General features: G+C 46.5%; 1 protein-coding gene across 13 annotated transcripts in view; it reads left to right on the top strand.

The window, feature by feature from the left end:
- Positions 1 to 12261: 12261 nt before the first annotated feature.
- The window catches only part of TMCO3 (transmembrane and coiled-coil domains 3), a 31806-nt gene continuing 24089 nt past the window's right edge, over positions 12262 to 19978 (top strand). For 8 of the 13 annotated variants that reach the window (XM_082435196.1, XM_082435188.1, XM_082435187.1 and 5 more), the window contains exons 1-3: positions 12262 to 12732; positions 13361 to 13511; positions 14266 to 14345. The gene's annotated coding sequence lies outside the window, so the exon portion shown is untranslated. Of the gene's footprint in view, positions 12828 to 13360; positions 13512 to 14265; positions 14346 to 19978 lie in introns of those variants that run through there. The other 5 variants (XM_082435191.1, XM_082435185.1, XM_082435192.1 and 2 more) reach the window with 5 other exon arrangements.

The following is a 19978-nucleotide window of genomic DNA, read 5'->3' as shown; positions in this document are numbered from 1 at the left end:
CGTATCAGGGACACAGGCCTTGGTCAGTTGAGTATCTCACGGCCCCCACCCCTCACGTGGATGCCTCTTCACTTCTCGATGCTGTTTCTTGGTCAGAAGTTCTTATTTTAGCGTAGTACACTCTACAGTCTTCTCTACAGTGATTTTTCATGCGTTTTACAACCTGCCCTACTGCATGGCCATAAGGATATTCTCCTCCATTATTTTCTAAAGGTTTCTGCCTTCAGCCTTTCACACTGAGATCTACAACCCACTTGAACTGACTTTCATGTATGGTGTGAGGCAGAGATCAAGATGCATTTTTTTCCATACGACTAGATAATTCTCCCAGGACCATTTACTGAAAAGCTGTCCCTTCTCCACTTCTCCAAAGGGCCACCTTTCCCATAAATCAAGTGTTCCTGTAAACATGGATTTGTTTCTGGGCTCTCCATTCTGCTCCACTGGCCTATTCATCTAATCTGGCCCCCAATGCCATGTACTCTTAACTACTGTAGCTTGAAAAGTCCCATGTTATGCACTGAGATAATATCCACCCCCTCACTTTTCTGTTACGGTGATAAATTCCATTGATCAACTTTGTAATGTTAAAAAAATCTTGCATTCCTGGACTACAGCAAACTTTGTCATGACAAATTATCCTGGTTTTTTGGTTGATTTGTTTTGGGGGCTTAATTTATTTTGCTGAAAATTTGTTTAGGATTTTTGGATCTTATGTTCATCATATGCATCTTTTGATTCTTGTGACTGAGAGTGGCCTATAATTTTCCATTCTCAAAATGTCCTCTCTAGGTCTTATTATCTAGGTTGTGCTGGCCTCAAAACATATTGCGGAGTGTTTCTTCCTGTACTATTCTCTGGAAGAGGTGGTGTGAAATTGGTGCTATTCTCTTTATTAAAAGCTTGGTAGGATGTGCCAGTGAACCAATCCTGGCCAAGAGTTTTCTCTTTGAAAAGATTTTAAATTATGGGTTCAGATTCTGTAAGAGTTATGGAACTATTTCTTCATGTGCCCATTTCAGTAAGTTGTCATTTTTAAAAGAACTTCTCTGTTTCAGGTTTTCAAATTTACTAACATAAAGTTGTTCATAATACTCTCGTCCTTTAATCTGTAGGGTCTATAGTGATGTCCCCCTTTCATTCTATATTGGTTATTTGTTATTCATTACTTTATAAGTGTTCACATAACAAGCTTTCGGCTTTACAAATCCTTTCTATTTACAACTTTTTTTAAAAAAATTTATTTGATTGATTTATTTTTGGCTGTGTTGGGTCTTCGTTTCTGTGCGAGGGCTTTCTCTAGTTGCTGCAAGTGTGGGCCACTCTTCATCGCGGTGTGCGGGCCTCTCACTATCGCGGCCTCTCTTGCTGCGGAGCACAGGCTCCAGACACGCAGGCTCAGTAGTTGTGGCTCACGGGCCTAGTTGCTCCGCAGCATGTGGGATCTTCCCAGACCAGGGCTCGCACCCCATGTCCCCTGCATTAGCAGGCAGATTCTCAACCACTGTGCCACCAGGGAAGCCCTAAAAGCATCTTTTGATAAGCAGAAGTTTTTAACTTTGATGGAGTCCGATTTATCAATTTTTTCCTTATGGCTAGTGCATTTTATGTCTTCCCTGAAAAAGTGTTGCTTAACCCAAGGTTACAAAGATGATGATAGTCTCTTCATGTTTTGTCTAAAACTTTATGGTTGTCAGTATCTTGTACAGGTGTACAATCTAGCCCCAATTAATTTTTATATATGATATGAAAGAGGGACTGAGGTTAAATTTTTTCACCTTTACCCAGTTGTTTCAGCATCATTTGTTGAAAAGGCTCTTTTTCCCCCCATTGAAATAATGAAAGCTGACTAACAATCCTGCAGTAGATGAACAAAGTAGGAAGACTTTACTAATTCATTTCAAGACTTACTCTAAGGCTACAGCAATTAAGAATATGTGATGTTGGGTTAAAGACAGATAAAAAGACCCATGGAATACAACAGAGAAGGTCCACACAGAGTTTTTTGTTTTTAAAAAGATGTCAAGGTATTTCATAGAGTTTATTTAGTTTACCTAAGAATCCTCCAGCCCCCAAAGAAAGGATGAAGAATTAACTGTTAAAGGCAGGTATTCCAACCGCAGTCAGGAGTTAACAGCCAGGAAAACGTGAAGAAGTCCTAACAGAGCAGACGCCAAAGCCAAAGTATTTTTAGAGGTTAGTGCTATTTAGACTAGAAGCAAAGTCCTTCACATCTCTGAAAACACAGGTTATCTCCACAATATAGTTCACTAATACATTCACAATACTTTTAATATTTTGAAAAATAGTTTCACCTTTAACTGCTCCCTGAGGTGTAGAGAGAGAGCAGTCCACCAACCACCATTAACCTGTAAGCTAAAGTTATGTTCTGTATACTCCAGATAAGAGGGCGTGAGATTATCTAAAACATTCTGGGAAGATTCACTCTCAAAATCTTTAAAATATATTTTTTAAGTTATGATACTTCATAGGATAATAGGAATTTAAAAATTTTACTTGTATAGCATATTTCTAGACAATGTCTAAGAAATGCCATTAATTGTCTCTATAAGAAGCACTTGTTTCCAAAATGGCCCATTTTGGGGGAGATTTTAACAGGTGGGACAACTTGTAGTCCAATGCCAATGGAACGCTTCTTTACGAGGTCTTTCCTATTCTAAAACTGCTGGTAACTCATCTAGGCTTTCCTAGGTGAAAAGAATGCCGAACACATATGCTGTTACAAATTGTTACAATGATACCTTTTGTTTGGTTGGTTTTATTCAACTACCAGGAATGTGGTAAGATATTAGAAATAAAGTCTCATAGAGTTTAACATCACAACAGACACATGGGTTTAGTGAAAACAAGCACGCTGTCCGCCCAGCCTTAGAACATGTTTACCTAAGGCTTTTGAGCTCCTTTGGGAGCTAAAAATAAGTGAGTTTAAGTTGTCAACACTGAGATATCAGAGTAGCAGCAAGTCAGCAAGTCAGCTTTTACACACCTCCTGAAACAGTTCAATAAGCTTAGTGATTAGAAGGTGTTTATGTGCTTTCGTTTACCTCTCCGACTCATCCAGCAAGTAAGAAACATGTTAAGGTATGAATGTAGCTTTTATCCCAACCCTGTAGGTAGAACAGAGAGGTGTTACAAGCAAAAAGACAGAATGACGTTTTATTAACGCTTAATACAGCAACACAACAAATTATACATGGAGCACACAGTATTAAGAAATAAATTAAATGGCTGAAAACAAACAAACAAAAACACCTGGATATTTACTGTCAATTCAAAACTGGAAGGAAAAAGATTAAAAAGGAGAAAGTGTTATAAAAGAAATTAATCTGAATAAAGACACTGAACAAAACTTTAACTGGAATTTAAAAGAAAACCAAAGGTTTAATAGTACAAATGCATAAGAAATTTGTAAAATATTCAAAGGACATAAATTGATATGAAGTTTACAGGTTGCTGAAACATAATTAATGTTGAAAGTATCTTCCTTTCTGAAAAAGTTTAAACTGAGACCAATTTACTTACCCAAGCTCTGTCATGCCATCTACAAATTCCTTTTTGCTAAATTCACATAGAGTCGTGGCCCTGAATTTCCAGCTATACCCAAAACGGTGACACTGGCAGGATCTACACTTAAATCATCACAAAACTTTTGAATTCCATCAATTCCAATTTTATTTTCATCTTGTGGGTCTATAGTTAAAATTAAGGGAAAAAAGTTTAAAATTTGGGTATTTTGAAAAGCATTACTAAAATGGGTGGTAAGAATCATACCTCGACTACATAGTTCTGGCAAGTGTGTTTCAAATTCATCCATCAATGCACTGCAATTTTCTACCATATGTGAAAGAAATAGCAACAAATAATGATTTATCCAGAAAATACTCTTTATTTTTAAAATCTAGGTTCCTGGGTATTTAGGGGGGAAAAAAATCATTGAAACTTCTTTGAAGACTTCATCATTAAGAAAAAATTAATTAATCTCCCTAAAGTAAAATAAAATTTCAAGTTTACAGAATTTTACCTTGCCCAAAGGCAAACTGCTACGAAAAACACTGTAAAGTATTCAAAATATTTTAAGTTTTTATCACCACCTTGTCAAAGCAAAAGAAAGATGTTTTTCTTTTAAAAGTGATTTCATTTGCTATAGTGCTAATACTACTGCACAATACTTATTTTTCAGTCATTTAGTTTATGCACCCACATTTAACAGCTTAGAAATTCAGGCTCCCCCGCCCGTCCCCCGGCAATTTCTAGTTTAGAAATAAAATTAAGGAACTTAGCATTTCTCCATGGGAAAATCAAACCGTGAAATCCATTAAAAGAATCAGCAAGGCCTCACCAAGCGAGGCCCTGTGACCTCAGCCCGTGTCTCCCGACCGGCATCACAATGACAGCCCACCTGCTGCCGTAGAAGGTGCGAGAAGCAGGCCTGCGGCACCTTCCCGCAAAGGAAGGTTAAGTGCAGCAAACTCTTCTTCCATCACACAAGATCGAACTCTTAAGTGCTCAGTGCCACATTTATATATACATATGTTGTTACCAAAGAAGAACTGCTGACCTACCTTAAATGAGCAAAATCACACAGACCCTTCCAACTCTACGCTCCTGTGTCCGTGAGAACCTGCCGCTGTGGGCTCATAGGACAGAGATTCCCACACACCTCCTGACTCAGGCCTGTGCTCCGAACACGACAGACCTTCAGGATAACAGAAAAATGGGTCTACGATGCCCTCACCTAATAACCATCCTGATAAACTTCATATACAATGATTTTGAATGCTTTAAAGTAGTTTGGAAGCACTCATTCATTTGTATACATTGTGTAACAACGGTTGTTCTATTTGTCAATAGTCTTTGAACTATACATCTATTTTTAGGGCCCAAAATGATTGTACCATATGTCTACTTTAAATGACTAGAATTGCATGAATAAAATTAAATGATAAGGGATGAAGCTTAAAGATAATTTTCACATAAAAATATTTTTCCAAAGGCAGCTGCACATATCTGAATAACTTTTAAAATCTGCATAGCATATGACTTACAAAATTAGCTCAGTAATTAACTTAGCCAAAAAAATTTAAAGCACACTGAAAACAATGTTCATTTTTGGAGAACTACAACAAGTACAAATCTGTTTTTCAAACCACAGAACATGTTTCTGAACCAAGATTTTTTTTAAAAAAAAAAAGGAATGCAATTTTCAATTGATTTTTTGGATCTAAATAGACAGATTATACACAGTATTTTCAAAAGTAAAAAACGAAAATAATAAATAAACAAGAACTTAAAGCCAAGGGAGTTACTCTGTTTGTGTTAATACTTGTTTAAATGAGGGATTTTATTTTTTAAGTTTTGGAAAGATAAGATTAACCTTAGAAACTGCTAGAAAAACAAAAAAAATCAGCTCTTGAATCATTGCCGCCTCTCCCATTACAGCATAGACCTGACATTTGATGTGGAATTTAAAGCCTGCTGAGCAGTCTGGATCTAAACAGACTTATCATGCAGACTTATTTTTGCAGCATGACTGTATTTTGATAGGGAAAGCTCCATTCTAAGTGCCAATTTCAATAAAAATAACAACTGTCCCCAACTGACAACACAAAGGTTTTTTTGCCAAGAGTTTTTTCAGAAGCTTCTGCAGCTGGAGCTGTTCCAGGGCTCCAACACCAGCACACGGTGTCCTGTACCCTCACGTCAGAATTACTCTTACGATTTGGTATCGTTCTGAAACGGCCTTCTCACCACGTATTCCTGCCTACATGGAAGTGCTGGGGAAGAGCACTGTCTTAACGAGTGTAGCCACCTGGCCGGGACACCAGGCCTCCGGGCAGTGACCGCCCGCAGCTGACCGGGGGCACACGAGCCTCCGCCCGGGCCACGCGCAGGAGGGCTCGCTGCTCGTCAGTCCTCAGACCCCACGCGTCTCGTCCCAGCCCAGCCTCGCGCCATCAGCAGCCACGGTCCCACTTACACTGACTGAATCGTGCAGCTGAACATCTGCACGGGAAGGAATTGCACGTCGGGGGCCCTGGGACGCAGCACGGAGACTCCAGAACAGCCACCCTGCTCCCTGGAGACGGACGCAGTCGCCACTGCGCCCCCTACCTTTGTACCTGTTATACAGCGGCTCCAGCTTCTTCCTGACGGCAGAGGTTCTCGTGGAGTCCTTGTGGAACGAGGCCGGGTTCTGGAAGAAGCTGTCCGTGGCGTGTCCAGTTTCCACTCACTTTGGGCTAAGCAGTGGATGGCAGTTCTCTCACCAGCCTGAGTGAATGCCATGAGCTGGTGGACCTTGTCCTTCTGAGATGATTTAAGCTTATGCTGTGGGAAGCAAAAGAAGCAGGAAAGCCAATGAGGCCAGCCCAGAGAGCTGTTTCAGCTCTATCACTAACGCCTATATTGTAACTGGACTTAATTTTTCCTTGGGTGACTGGACTTCACTTCAGAATTACAGGAAGACAAAGCCTTGTTCTTCATCAGTTAAAAAGACTGCACAGCCTTCTGAAAATTCAAATGACAGCATCTACACAGTAATAAATATACAAAGTCTAATCTCCCCCAAATTAGAAGAATCAATGTTTTATACAGAATACATTTTGATCTCTATCTGGTTCACTTTGCATGAAGTAGGATGTTAATTTTTTTCTAAGTCTCAGTGAAATCCCTCTTTATAACACGTATGTACCCTCTGATGAAATGCGGCTAACCCAAGGCTGGACCACATCACCACAGCCCACCTGTGGGTCCTCCTTGGCTTCAATTAATTTCAGGCCCTAATGACCAGGAGGAGGACCTCATGGTTGTAAACATGATTATTTTAAGTTTTTCTCCGTTTAAAATTAGCAGAACAACACTGATGAAAACACACATAACAAAGAATTGTGTGAAAAATAACTGATAGAAATTCCAAAAGCAGGCACAAAAAGCCTGTTATGATTAAATGAAGATGATACTAATAATGAGAATGCCTGTGTACATGAGACAGAAATAAGATGGAAAAATAGGGCAGAGGCTGTCGGTAGGTAGTAAATAACAAAACTGCCATGTAACAGTACTATATATAGTATATAATGAAACCAAATAGCATTTTAATGTTTCCAGGTATTGAACGGTTAAGGTTTTATTTATCTAAGGTAGCCTGATGAAAACAACAGCAGAAATGACAGTCATTCACTAATTTCTGTAAATCAAAACAGACTCTGTAATCTACTGGGTGCTAATACTTTAAAAGACACTTTACACAATAATATGATAAGGGGAAAAGTTTTACTTAAAATGATTTATACTCACTCTTGTTCAAAAAAAGATGAGTTTATAGAAGCACACAGAATAAATGATAACTTACAGAAATGTGTAACTGGAAAACAAGATGTAGATGAGGAAATCAAGAAGAGGAAATAAGGAAAATAAGAAAGCCAGAGATAAGACACAGACACGCATACCATATATGAGTTGAAAGTGAGCTGAAAATTAGGCTCTGAGCTTCTCAGTTGCCAACGTAAAGAAGAGAAGAGGATTAGTTAGGAAAATCTGTTTTCATAAGATTTAAAGACCCACCAGTGGCCCAAAAGTGGCCCAGCTCCTCCTGGCGCTGAAACTGGAAGGCAGTGGAGACATGAAATGTCCCCTTTGTACCAGACCAGCTCCGCACCAAATGCCACCAGGAAACAGCAGAGCAAGCTTGCAAAGCGTTTTGCTAAGGCCTCCCTCAGTGCCTGCTGGTGCCAGGAGAGCAGAGGACGACTGAGCAGGGGTTACGCTACTGCAGTCTACACACACTGCTCTCCCAGTGTGGCTGGGGACCCCGGGGGCCCAAGATGTCTCAGGGGTTCCGCGGTCACAAAAGTATCTCCAAATGCCTCCAAGCCGTTACCCACCTTTCTCACTCTCATTGGTGTATAGCAGAGGCTTCCAGAGGCTGCCTGACTGGTGACATCACAACAGACTGAACACAGAAGATTGGAGAACCTAACTTTGATTAAAGATGTTTGCAAAAATGTAACGTGAATATATAACGGGTTTACTATTGTTATTTTTGAACACAGATATTTTTAAACTTTCCATTTTAATTTCTAATATGGTAAATACCAATGGCTACAATCCCAATAATTTTTTAAAGTGTATAGGGGGCCTGGGACTTAGAAGTTTGAGAAACACTGATCTAAGTAACCCAGGGAATTAATATTTTGGCTACTTAGAACAATGACTGTTGATCATCTGGGGCCCTGGGGCCCTTTTGGAATCTGATGATAGCACGGATCCTTTCTCCCGGAAAACGTATGTGGTACACAGGTGGGCATATGGTTTGGCACAGAAATTCAGGGTTTTCACGGACCTTTTAGGACCATCCTGGCTTCTCAGAGGCTGGGGGAAGGTGGAACTCGGGCTAAGAACCCCGGAGCTAGGGCAGGAGGCGCTGGTCTCTGCCGCAGCGAGAGCACCACACAGAGAGGTGGGCGAACCGTGCCCCACGCGGCTGCATTTACAAACCCGCAGCTACCCTGCGACTGCAGCCTACAGCCCGGGTTCCGGGGGCACACGTAGAGTGCATGTTCTCTACATTATTTCCTGAAAGTGAGCCTCTGAGAAAAACCAACGAGTTCAAGGTTCTATTCTCTGGGAAGATTAAATTTAACTCAGTGCGGTCAGGTCCCAAATGCTTTGACAGTAAACTGACGAAAGACAATGCTGGCATCTTTGATGACACCGATGGCTTCCCCAGGGGAGGTGGGCAAAGCCAAGGCTTACCGCAGACACCTTAAGACAGTGACAGGTGTTCGACCCCAAGATGGTGCACCGTTCAGAAGAACCATGACATGTTTACTATGGAAACTGCCATCAGTGCTAGATTTTAACATTCTGTCAGGCTTGTAAACGCAGAATTCGGTACTTACATACAATGAAATTCAGCCATAAAAAATCATGAAGTACTGATATATGCTACGATATGGGTGGGCCTCGAAAACATTATGCTGAGCAAAGGAAGTCAGACACAAACGGTCACACACTGTGAGATTCCATTCGCGTGAAACGTGCATGGCAGGCAAGTCCTGAGACGGAGGGCGGGCGGTGTGGCCAGGGGCTGGGGGAGGGAGGCGTGGGAGGGACTGCTGACAGGTGTGGGCCTTCCTTCGGGGGATGAAAATGTTCTGGAACTAGACACAGGCAGCGGTAGCACAACGCGGTGAAGGTCCTACGCACCGCTGGACCGTACACTTCGAAACGGTTAACTTGATGTGATGTGATTTCACCTCAGAAAAACCCACCCTAGCGCCCTGAGCCTCTCCCAGATGAGCCAACAGAGCAACATTTGCTCAGGTGACAACCATGCAGCCGGCAGATCCCCGCCAAGGAGGTGCTGCCCAGCACGAGGTCCCATCTCGAGGTCCTTCTCCTGACGGTAGCCTCCCGCAGCCCCTCCTAAACCGTGACCCGGCGGCTCTGTGACAGCATAAAGGAGGACGCTTTCCGGGAAGCCCAGGCGGAGAGGGGCAGGGGCAGCACGTGGCCCAGGCCGCCCAGGGCGGTCTGAACTGTCACCGCGTGAGTTACAAAGCGGGGAGAAGTGCACATAGAGAATCAGTCTATTCCCGGTGGTAGGATCTGTCTATTCCAAGACAGATCCTGCCACCTGGAACTGCACAGTGGCACGAAGGTGCCGGTTCTGAATCAGCAACAGCGGCCGCGGGTCCAAGCCGAGCCCAGGGCAGGTCTCTGGCCAGGGTGAAAGGGGAAGGGACGGTCAACAAAGTTCCAGTGATTCAGTGTTACCCCTACAGTGATTAAAACAATAACCAACAGCTAAATCTAAAGACTATATGTGCTTCCTGCCCAAAAGGGACGAAGAGATTCAAGTTGCAATTTGTAAAAAAAGGGACCTGGCATAAAGCTTTCTAAAAAAAAAAAAAGCCTCATAAACTAAATATTTACCAGAGAAAGAAAGCTCTGGGTCTACTTAGGACTAAATCCATCTAAAATTAATAAAGGTCCATAACCTGGAAGGGCCACAGCCTGCCCTTCAAGCTCTGATGGCCTTCACTAAGGCTCACCACGCCAAGGAAATTAAAGTATTAACGGCAGCTTTTAAGGGAAGTGGGAGGGCTTTTTCTACTTTGTTTTACCCTGTTAAAATGTACAAAATTCTTGAAATAAAAATCTGGACAATCCAGGAAAAACATCAGATAAATTCTCTACCTCTGGAAAAAGTCTCAAACGTTTAAATTGTGACCTTGTAAAAAATCACTCATGTGATCTGGGCACCAAAACTGACCACATACAAAATGAAAATGTTATCCTTAAAATGCCCTTCCAGAGACACTGAATACAACAAAATCTCCTCTTAGGGTCAACTTACAAGGGGCCGCCAGGGCAACCACACTGACCCAGTTCGTGGCATCAATTCAGTCGCCTTGACGGTTTCGGGTACAGCAGGCGGGGGTGGGGCACGGAGTCACACCCAAGTGCCCCCTTTCACTCTCCTTCCTCTCCAACCTCTTCAGCAAGTCAGGCTCCTGCCCACCCAGCCCCTTCCCCTTAAGAGCTGGAGCTGTGGTCTCGCCGGCCAAGGCGGGCGCACTCGGCCGGGCAGTGCAGCTGCTGCCCCGGGGCCGGCACGAGCTTCCGGGCTGCACTGCTGACCGCCCGCTCCTGGTTTCTGGGACGGCTTTCTCGGGCCCTCATGTTTCTCTGACCGGCGCTTCTCCATCTCCTTCTTGGCTGCTCTCCCCACCCAGAAGGTTTGTTCTCACGCCTCCCCTCTTCCTGGCACGTTCCTCCTGGACCACCTCTCTCCGGCCTTTAAGCCCCTCCCCAGCCTCCCACTACCACGAGGACAAAGGCTGCCATTCCTCCCTGTGACCAGCTGAGTGCCCCATCACAGCCTCCCGCCGCGGCTGCTCCCTGGCTCTCTGGGCTCCGCGGGGCCCTCTTCCCATTCCTGTCCCTCCCACCCGCAGCGCCGCGCACATCTGGCTGCCCCACGCCCCACTCATTCTCGAGAGTTCAGCTCAGCTCACACCGTGCTGCTGCGGCCAAGCCTTCACTGGCTGGGCATCTGACACCACACACTCCACCCTGCGGGTTCCTGGAACCTGTGCCTCTCCCTGGCACTTATTCCAGCTGCAATAACGTAGCTGCGTGTTCAGTGCCCGTCTCTCCTGCTGGGACATCGGCTCCATCAGTACCAAACCCACGTCTGCCTTGCTCAGCGTCGAAGCCCTGGCACCTTGCACACCACCTCGCTTGCACGCAGAAGCCACTGCATTTACAGAATGAACACTGAAACCCTTCAACTACCATGGTTTCCACGACGTTTCAAAGCAACTGTACGTTTCCAGAAAGCCCGCCCTCTCCTGGGCGCCAGATCTACGTCTCTAACCAACCAGACGATCCCGCTATCTCCCCCTCCTTACTGCATCATCTTTCCGCAGAAACCTGCGCTTCCTTCTACAATCCCTATTTTGGTCAATACCATGACCGTCTGCTCAGACGCCCCAACCAGGGCCTGCAGAGCCCTTCCTCTCCTTTTCCTCCTTTTCTGAACGGCTCTGCAAAATTCCCCACCCTTCCCTCCTCTCATGTCCCTTGTTCCTACCGACAGTCTCCGTTCAAATCTTCGCCTCTTCTTGCCGAGCTATTACCACCGCTTCCTAGCTGGCCTCCCCTACCCGCAGTCCTGACTCCCTCCCATCCAAGTCCTGTCCTCGGGACAAAAGGCGATCGCTTCGCACACACCCCTCCTTCTCAAACACCTTCCAGGCTCCCGCTCTCTCCTGGGAGACTCTGCTCTCCTCGGCGGGGAACGCGAGGCCCTGCTCAGGAGCCCTGCCATTCTCGACCCTGAAGTCCACGTTCCGGCCGCTCTGAACCACCGGCAAGGCTCAGGCACGATCCGGTCCACCGCATCTCCCGGCAGGACGCCCGCCTTCCCGCAACGTCCTCCCTCCGGGGTCACCCGGCTGCTCGCGCTCCCGAGGAGGCAGTGCTCGGAGTCCCCGGCCCGCTCTGTGCCTCCGTCTCGTCAGACAGCACCGCCGCACTAGGGTCACCGGTCCGGTCCCACCTGCGTGCTCCCCGCCGCGCCTGAGGACTCCGCGCCTGGCCCCGGGCCCCGACCGCCAGCCCCCGACCCACGACCTCCGACCCCAACCCTCGGCCCCAGCAGCGCCTCGCCGCCCCCCAGACCTGGATGCCCAAGAGCGGCCGAGAGGAAGGCGAGCCGCGGGCCACCTACCATTCTCCCCGCGCTCCCCAGCTTGTCGCCGGCCCCGGCCGTCTGCGCAGGCGCCCCGGCCCGGCCGCGCCATCCCCGTCCCCGTCCTCAGCCCCCGGGACACCCGCCCAGGGAGGCAGCGACTGGTCAGGCCAGGCCGGCGGGACTCCAATTCCCGGCGTGCACTGCGCCGCCAGGATGCAGGCCCTGCTGCGCCTCCGACTCCCGGCGTGCACCGCGCCGCCCTGGGGTAGACAGAACCCACGCCCCGCCTCCTTAAAGGGGCCGTGACTCCCTCTCGGCCGCGTCGGCTCAGAGGGCGTTCGAGAGAGCACTGCGGGCCTCCTGGGCCCTCCCCGTGCCCGACCCCGTCCTCGTCCTCGTCCCCGCCCCGGGGGCGGCCCCGCCGCCTGGGAAGGGATGCGGATAAGCGGCGTCCCGGTCCTCCCCTCTGGAAAGCCGGACCCAGGACGCGGCGCGGCCGGAACGTCCGGGTGAGCTTTCGGCGCGGGGCCCCGGGTCCGGCCTGAAGTGCGGCCCTCAGGGCTTCCCTCTCCTCACCTCCCTTCCCCGGGGGTCTCCCCTTCCCGTGGGTGTCAGTTCTTCCCCTCCCCGGGAGTCTGATCTCCCCTCCCCCTCCCGGGTCTCCCCTCCCCGGGGGTCTCCCCTTCCCGAGGATGTCTTCTCCCCCTCCCTGGGGGGAGGGGTGTCTGGTCTCTCCTTCCCCTCCCTAGAGGTCTCCCCTCCTCCTTCCCAGGGGTCTCTCCCCCTTCTCCCGAGGTTCCACCCCCTCGGCCTCACTCAGCCCGCGCCCGCTCCTTCCTCCTCCGGGCTTTGCGCCGAGAGCGGTGCTGCACCTGAGCGCCCTTTTCCAGACCCCGCACCTGGCGGCGGCCCCGGGGTTGCGGGAAGCGCGTGATGGGGGCGCGGGCGGGAGCTGGCGAGGCTTCGGACTCTGCGGACCACTCGGTTGGACCGTCTACACTCTCCCGGCGCCTAATCCTCGGGTCAGATCTGCGGAGGAGCCGCCGCTCCACGAGCCCCTGGGGGTCCCGGCTCTGCGCGCCGCTCCCCGGTTCCCGTCGGACCTCACCCGTGGTCCCCGTTCACGCTCTCGTCCAGGTGTCAGGCGGCCCCGCCGGGTCCCCTGAAAAGGACGCACGACGTGAACCCCGAGTTTCCGCGTGATTCGGGGACAGCCCCTCATCCAGCTCCGGGGAGCCGCTCCGAGGAGGGGGGCCTCGTGGAGGGTCGCTGCCTGTCACGGGGACAGGTATCCCCGTGAATGGCTAGCGCTTTCCTAAGGGTGGGAAGATGCAAGGATCCGGTCTGTAAATGTTGTTCCTAAAGTGTAACCGTCGAAGGGCCTGTTTTCCCAAAGCGCCAGGCCTCATCCCGTCCTGGGTCTGCGCTCCCCTCGGGCTGCGCTGTGGGCGCCCGGCGCCCCAAGGCCGGGGGAACCGGATGGTGAATAACGTTAATGAGTTCACAGCCTTTTTATACGTTTTTCTGATCATTTTTCCGGCCAGAGCGTCTTACTGCCTTACTGGTCCCAAACTTCTTTTATAATATAAATTTTTGAAAAGATAGTGTCTCAGTGATTGGATTATTAACAGAATATTGGGTTTTTGTACAGTTTAATTAACATTAAATACTTTAAAACTTTTTACTGTCCGTAAGAATTTTCTTCTTTCCTTCCTCTCCCCCTTTTTTAACTCATTCTCCAATTTTACTGATTAGAAGTGAGCCATAAATTGTATTATAAGTGCTTATAAGTGGTTATAAGTGCTTTATCTTTTAAGAAATAGACTTTACATCATCTAACTTGTTAAAGTGAAAAATGGGCTTTTCAAGTAAAATCCTCCACAGATTACATTGAGGTAGATTGCTTCCACTGGGGGTTTCTTTGCTTCCTTGGATCTTCCCACAAGCTCCCCCCTTTGTTGCCCGTTTTGTGCCTGGCCTGGAAGTTCTGGTGGCATCAGGAAGAGACACTACAGACAACCCTCCTGCTTTCCTTTTTCCAGAGGCCCTGCACCCGCTAACCCTGATCCTGCCCCACCCAAGCGGCTCGCTCTGGAGTTCCTGCCTGGAGCTCCCATACCAGGTCAGCCCCCTCCCCCCTTTAGGGTCTGGGTTCAGCTGGGTAGACGGCCGGCCCCTAGGGTGGGCTGTCCCGGGAGCTGGGTCCCACCTGGTCCTGATGGCCTCCGCCCACAGACAGAGGCTGCTGTCAATAAACCAGACTGACTTTCAGCAGTTGGATCTGATAAATCTGAGGTGGTGGGTCTGGAAGGTCCTGAGGAAGAGAGATGGAGGGGCCTCTGGCTACACGTGTGCAGGAGGCTGGGGGGCAGGGCTGCCAGGTTCTCGCATTTTATTTTAGCCCAGTGTGTAAAGTGGAAAAACAGGGGCGCTGCCTCCCGGCCCCCCAGTCTCCGGAGGGCCTCCAGCAATGGTCTAGGGCTCTGTGGTCCAGCAGCGGGTGTCCCAGGAGAGCGCTGCACGCCCTGCAGTCTCGACAGAACTCGGAGTGGAGGCGGGAGAGAAATCTTCACCCGGTGACTTTGCTCTGAAAAAACCTGGTCGCGGACTTTTTCAGAGTGGAGGCGAGAGAGAAATCTTCACCTGTTGACTTTGCTCTGAAAACACCTGGTCGCGGACTTTTTTTTTTTTAATTTTATTTATTTATTTTTGGCTGTGTTGAGTCTTCGCTGCTGTGTTGCTGTGCACGAGCTTTCTCTAGTTGCGGCGAGCAGGGGCTACTCTTGGTTGTGGTGCGCGGGCTTCTCATTGCGGTGGCTGCTCTTGCTGTGGAGCACGGGCTCTAGGCGCCCGGGCTTCAGTAGTTGTGGCTCATGGGCTTAGTTGCTCCACAGCATGTGGGATCTTCCTGGGCCAGGGCTCAAACCTGTGTCCCCTGCAGTGGCAGGCAGATTCTTAACCACTGTGCCACCAGGGAAGCCCCAGATCTTGGACTTTTTATGTAAAATTATTGGAAGTTTCTTTGTTTTTGAGTAGGCTTAATAATGAACCCATATGCCTTTTTATTCTGAATCATTTATTACAAATTTTTTTTCTTAATCAAATAATCTCATCGATTTTAAAGTTAGTTTTGGGATTCCTGTTCTGCCTTTAAAAAAACAAGCCAAACCTGCTAGAAATTTGGCAAAGTTGGGGAGATATATTTTAATTAATATTGGAATATGTATAAATAAGAAGTTTTAGGAGGGAGGGTTTGTGCTCAAAGTATTGATTTTTGCTATCACACTAAATGAAAAGTAACCTTGGGTTTCACTTTAGTTGAGTCATCCTGCAAACCTTTGGTTTTAGGGCGTTTCCTACTTTAAAATAATAAAATGTCACAGGCATGTTTGCCATGCTCTGCAGTGTAAATGGTGCACATTACACACAATAGGGGTGTAGTGGGAAACAGGAAGAACTTATATAGAGTTTTTAAAACTTTATTTTGAGATGATTATAGAGTCACATGAAGTTTTAAAAAATAATACAAAGAAATCCTATAGAATATACATAGAAAATCCTCAAGATGCCACCAGAAGACTATTAGAACTTATCAATGAATTTGGTAAGGTTGCAGGATACAAAATTAATGCACAGAAATCTCTGGCATTCCTATACACTAACAATGAAAAATCAGAAAGAGAAATTAAGGAAACAATTCCATTTACCATTGCAACAAAAAGAATAAAATACCTAGGAATAAGACTGCCTACGGAGACGAAAGACTTGTACTCAGAAAGTTATAAAACACTGATGAAAGAAATCAAAGATGACTTAAACAGATGGAGAAATATACAGTCATTATTGTGAAAATGATTATGCTACCCAAAGCAATCTACAGTTTCAATGCAATCCCTATCAAATTACCAATGGCATTCTTTATAGAATTACAACAAAAAATTTTACAATTTGTATGGAAACACAAAAGACCCCAAATAGCCAAATCAATCTTGAGAAAAAAATGGAGCTGGAGGAATCAGGCTCGCTGACTTCAGACTATACTACAAAGTTACAGTAATCACGACAGTGTGGTATTGGCACAAAAACAGAAATATAGATCAATGGTACAGGATAGAAAGCCTGGAGATAAACCCACGCACATATGGTCACCTAATCAATGACAAAGGAGGCAAGAACATACAATGGAGAAAGACAGCCTCTCCAATAAGTGGTGCTGGGAAAACTGGACAGCTACCTGTGAAGGAATGAAATTAGAACACTACCTAACACCATACAGAAAAATAAACTCAAAATGGATTAAACTTAAAATGGATTAAAGACCTAAATGTTAAGACCGGACACTATAAAACTCTTAGAGGAAAACATAGGAAAAACACTCTTTGACATAAACCACAGCAAGATCTTTTTTGACCCACCTTCTAGAGTAATGAAAATAAAAACAAGAATAAACAAATGGGACCTAATGAAACTTAAAAGCTTTTGCACAGCAAACCATAAACAAGATGGAAAGACAACCCTCGGAATGGGAGAAAATATTTGCAAATGAAGCAACGAACAAAGGATTAATCTCCAAAATATACAGAGAGCTCATGGAGCTCAATATAAAAAAAACAAACAACCCAATTAAAAAATGGGCAGAAGACCTAAATAGACATTTCACCAAAGAAGACATACAGATGGCCAGGAGGCACATGAAAAGATGCTCAACATCACTAATCATTAGAGAAATGCAAATCAAAACTACAATGAGGTATCACCTCACACTGGTCAGAATGGCCATCATCAAAAAATCTACAAACAATAAATGCTGGAGAGGGTGTGGAGAAAAAGGAACCCTCTTGCACTGTTGGTGGGAATGTAAATTGTTACAGCCACTATGGAGAACAGTATGGAGGTTCCTTAAAAAACTAAAAATAGAACTACCATATGACCCAGCAATCCCACTATGGGCATATACCCAGAGAAAACCGTAATTCAAAAAGAGTCATGTACCACAATGTTCACTGCAGCTCTATTTACAATAGCCAGGACATGGAAGCAACCTAAATGTCAAATGATAGATGAATGGATAAAGAAGATGTGGCACATATATACAATGGAATATTACTCAGCCATAAAAAGGAACGAAATTGGGTCATTTTTAGAGATGTGGATGGACCTAGAGTCTGTCATACAGAGTGAAGTAAGCCAGAAAGAGAAAAACAAATATCGTATATTAATGCATATATGTGGAATCTAGTAAAATGGTACAGATGAACCTATTTGCAGGGCAGGAATAGAGATGTAGACGTAGAGAACGGACATGTGGACACAGTGGGGGAAGGGGAGGGTGGGATGAATTGGGAGATTAGGTTTGACATAAATACACTACCATGTATGAAATAGATAGCTAGTGGGAACCTGCTATAATGCACAGGAAGCTCAGCTCGGTGCTCTGTGATGACCTAGAAGGGTGGGATGGCGGGGGTGGGAGGGAGGTCCAAGGTAGGGGGGATATAGGTATACATATAGCTGATTCACTTCATTGTGCAGCGGAAAGTAACACAACATTGTAAAGCAATTATACTCCAATAATTTTTAAAAAAATTAGATAAATTCAGAAAATACAGAGAAATCCTATAGACCCTCCCCCCAGTGTCCCCAGTGGGAGCTCTTGCAAAACTGTATCATAAGCAGGAGCTGGGAGAGAGACAGCCCACTGCCCAATCCAGGTGCACCAGGGCACATGCACGCACGCATGTGTGTGTGTAGATCTGTGTGATTCTGTCACATGTGCACACGTGTGTGGCCACCACCACTGTCAGGGCACAGAACGCATCCACCCCACTGGGTCCCTCCTGCTGCCTTGTTAGGTCCACAGCCGTCCTCCCCCTTCCTTGGGCCCTGACCCCCACTGTCCCTTCCCCGTCTCTGCAGTTTGTCATTTTAAGAAAGTTGTGTAGGGAGTTCCTGGTGGCCTAGTGGTTAGGATTCTAGACTTTCACTGCCAGGGCCCAGGTTCAGTCCCTGGTTAGGGAACTGAGATCCCACAAGACTTGCGACCAAAAAAAAAGAAGAAGAAAGAAAAGAAGTTGTGTAAATGGCATCACGCGTGAGCGTGGCAGGCTCTCCTCGGCCTTGAGTTCGCCCGGGTTACTGCGTCAGTCGTTCAAGATGTGGAAATTTTAAGAATTCATTATAAAACCACAACAAATCCAGAGTGTCTTTTTTTATAATTAAAAATAACAATAACAAAATGGCACTGTTTACTGAAAAAAAAACATGTTACAGTTTAGTAGTCTGTAGGATTTGGTAGCCGAGTTTGAAGGTAAAATGAGATGTTTATGAAAAAGGACTGGTTCATATCTTAAGGTCTGTAAATAGCTTCATGTTCATGGTAAAAGCTCTTTTCAGTGGAAATATTAGTATGACTACAACTAAAATCCTCAGAGGTTTTTCGTAAAAGTGAGTAGCTGTCTTCGGTGTTTTGGGGAGAGGGATAGCTAACTTCAGGAACTTGTCTGAGGGAGGGGCCCAAAGTGGATGGAGGGGTGTTACATACCAGCTGTGCAGCAGTTTATTTTCCTGAGGTTTGAAATCTGTAAAAGAATCACTTTCTGAGATCTTTTGGAGAAAATGTGCGTGCCTAGGTCTGTGCAGTTAACAAAGCACCTGAAATTTGTGTCTCGGTTCTGAAGAATACTAACTGTGTGCACGTCTGAAGTAGCGCTTGAATTCTTTCTTTCCCTTGAAACAGTAGGAGCTTAGCAACTGAGTCAATAAAATAACAGATCAGCGATATTGCCGGCTGTCTGTGTGATTGATCAGTGGTTTGTTTGCTTAAGGTGGTAACGTTTACTTAAGGTTGTATTAAAACTGTGCCAGTGAACCCAGTAACTCAGACAGCCCTACTCGTTTATCCCACCTCATTAGGAAGCGCGCTGTCCTGCACCGGTGGATCTTCTGGGAGATGCTGGGGCCCAGAGTATCTAAACAAGTATTGAAATCGGACAGTTTCCTGACTTTTTACCCAGAATAGTGAGCCAGTGTGCAGTCTTTAATGGGCGACTTCTGATTGTCATTCTGAACACGGGTGGCTGTCCTGCCTTCAGCGGTCGCCTCTTCAGGGTCTGCTGGGGGGCATGGAGCAGGCGGCCCCCCAGACCGCCGGCTGCTGCCCTCTGCTGCGTTCCCGTGTGTGTCTTTGTAAGCTCGGTCGGTGTCCACTTTCTGTGGCTATCATTCCTTGGTTTGGTCAGGATTCTATCTCTAGAAATGAACACTCTTATTTTTGCTAATCTACTTTTCCTGGGAAACCAGACTAAACTCATTAGAATTGGGATTACCAGTGAAATGAAAATATATATATTCTAGAATAACATGATTCCTTGGAAAGGGTGGGTTTAGTTTTGTTTTCTTTTCTTTTTGGCATAAGGACTTGGGCCTAGTTGCCAGGCTCAGTGGGTGTATTTCAGGGCGCATCTTACTGGGCTCTCCTGCATTTGTCACCTCTTCCGTCTTTGTTCTCTATCTTCCTGCCTCCGAGGTCATTCTTTCTTGGTGACCCCGCTGACCCGGCCTCCACCTGCGCCTCGATCAGCCCTCCTCTGGGCGACACAGCTGCAGCTCCCCCCGCTCGTGGCGCTGAAACCTCCGGCTCGCCCGGGCCGGGGTCCTGTCTGCGCCCCGCCGCCAGGATGAGCTCACAGGCACTGCTTGAAGTCTTCCTTAAGGGAGAAGAGGAGGAGCCTGAATCTGCATGATAGAAAGTGTTTG

The sequence above is a fragment of the Balaenoptera physalus genome (genome assembly GCF_965194825.1).
Source record: "Balaenoptera physalus genome assembly, chromosome: 18".
In the NCBI taxonomy this organism is placed as follows: Eukaryota; Metazoa; Chordata; class Mammalia; order Artiodactyla; family Balaenopteridae; genus Balaenoptera; species Balaenoptera physalus.
This window is presented reverse-complemented; position numbering and strand designations above follow the sequence as displayed.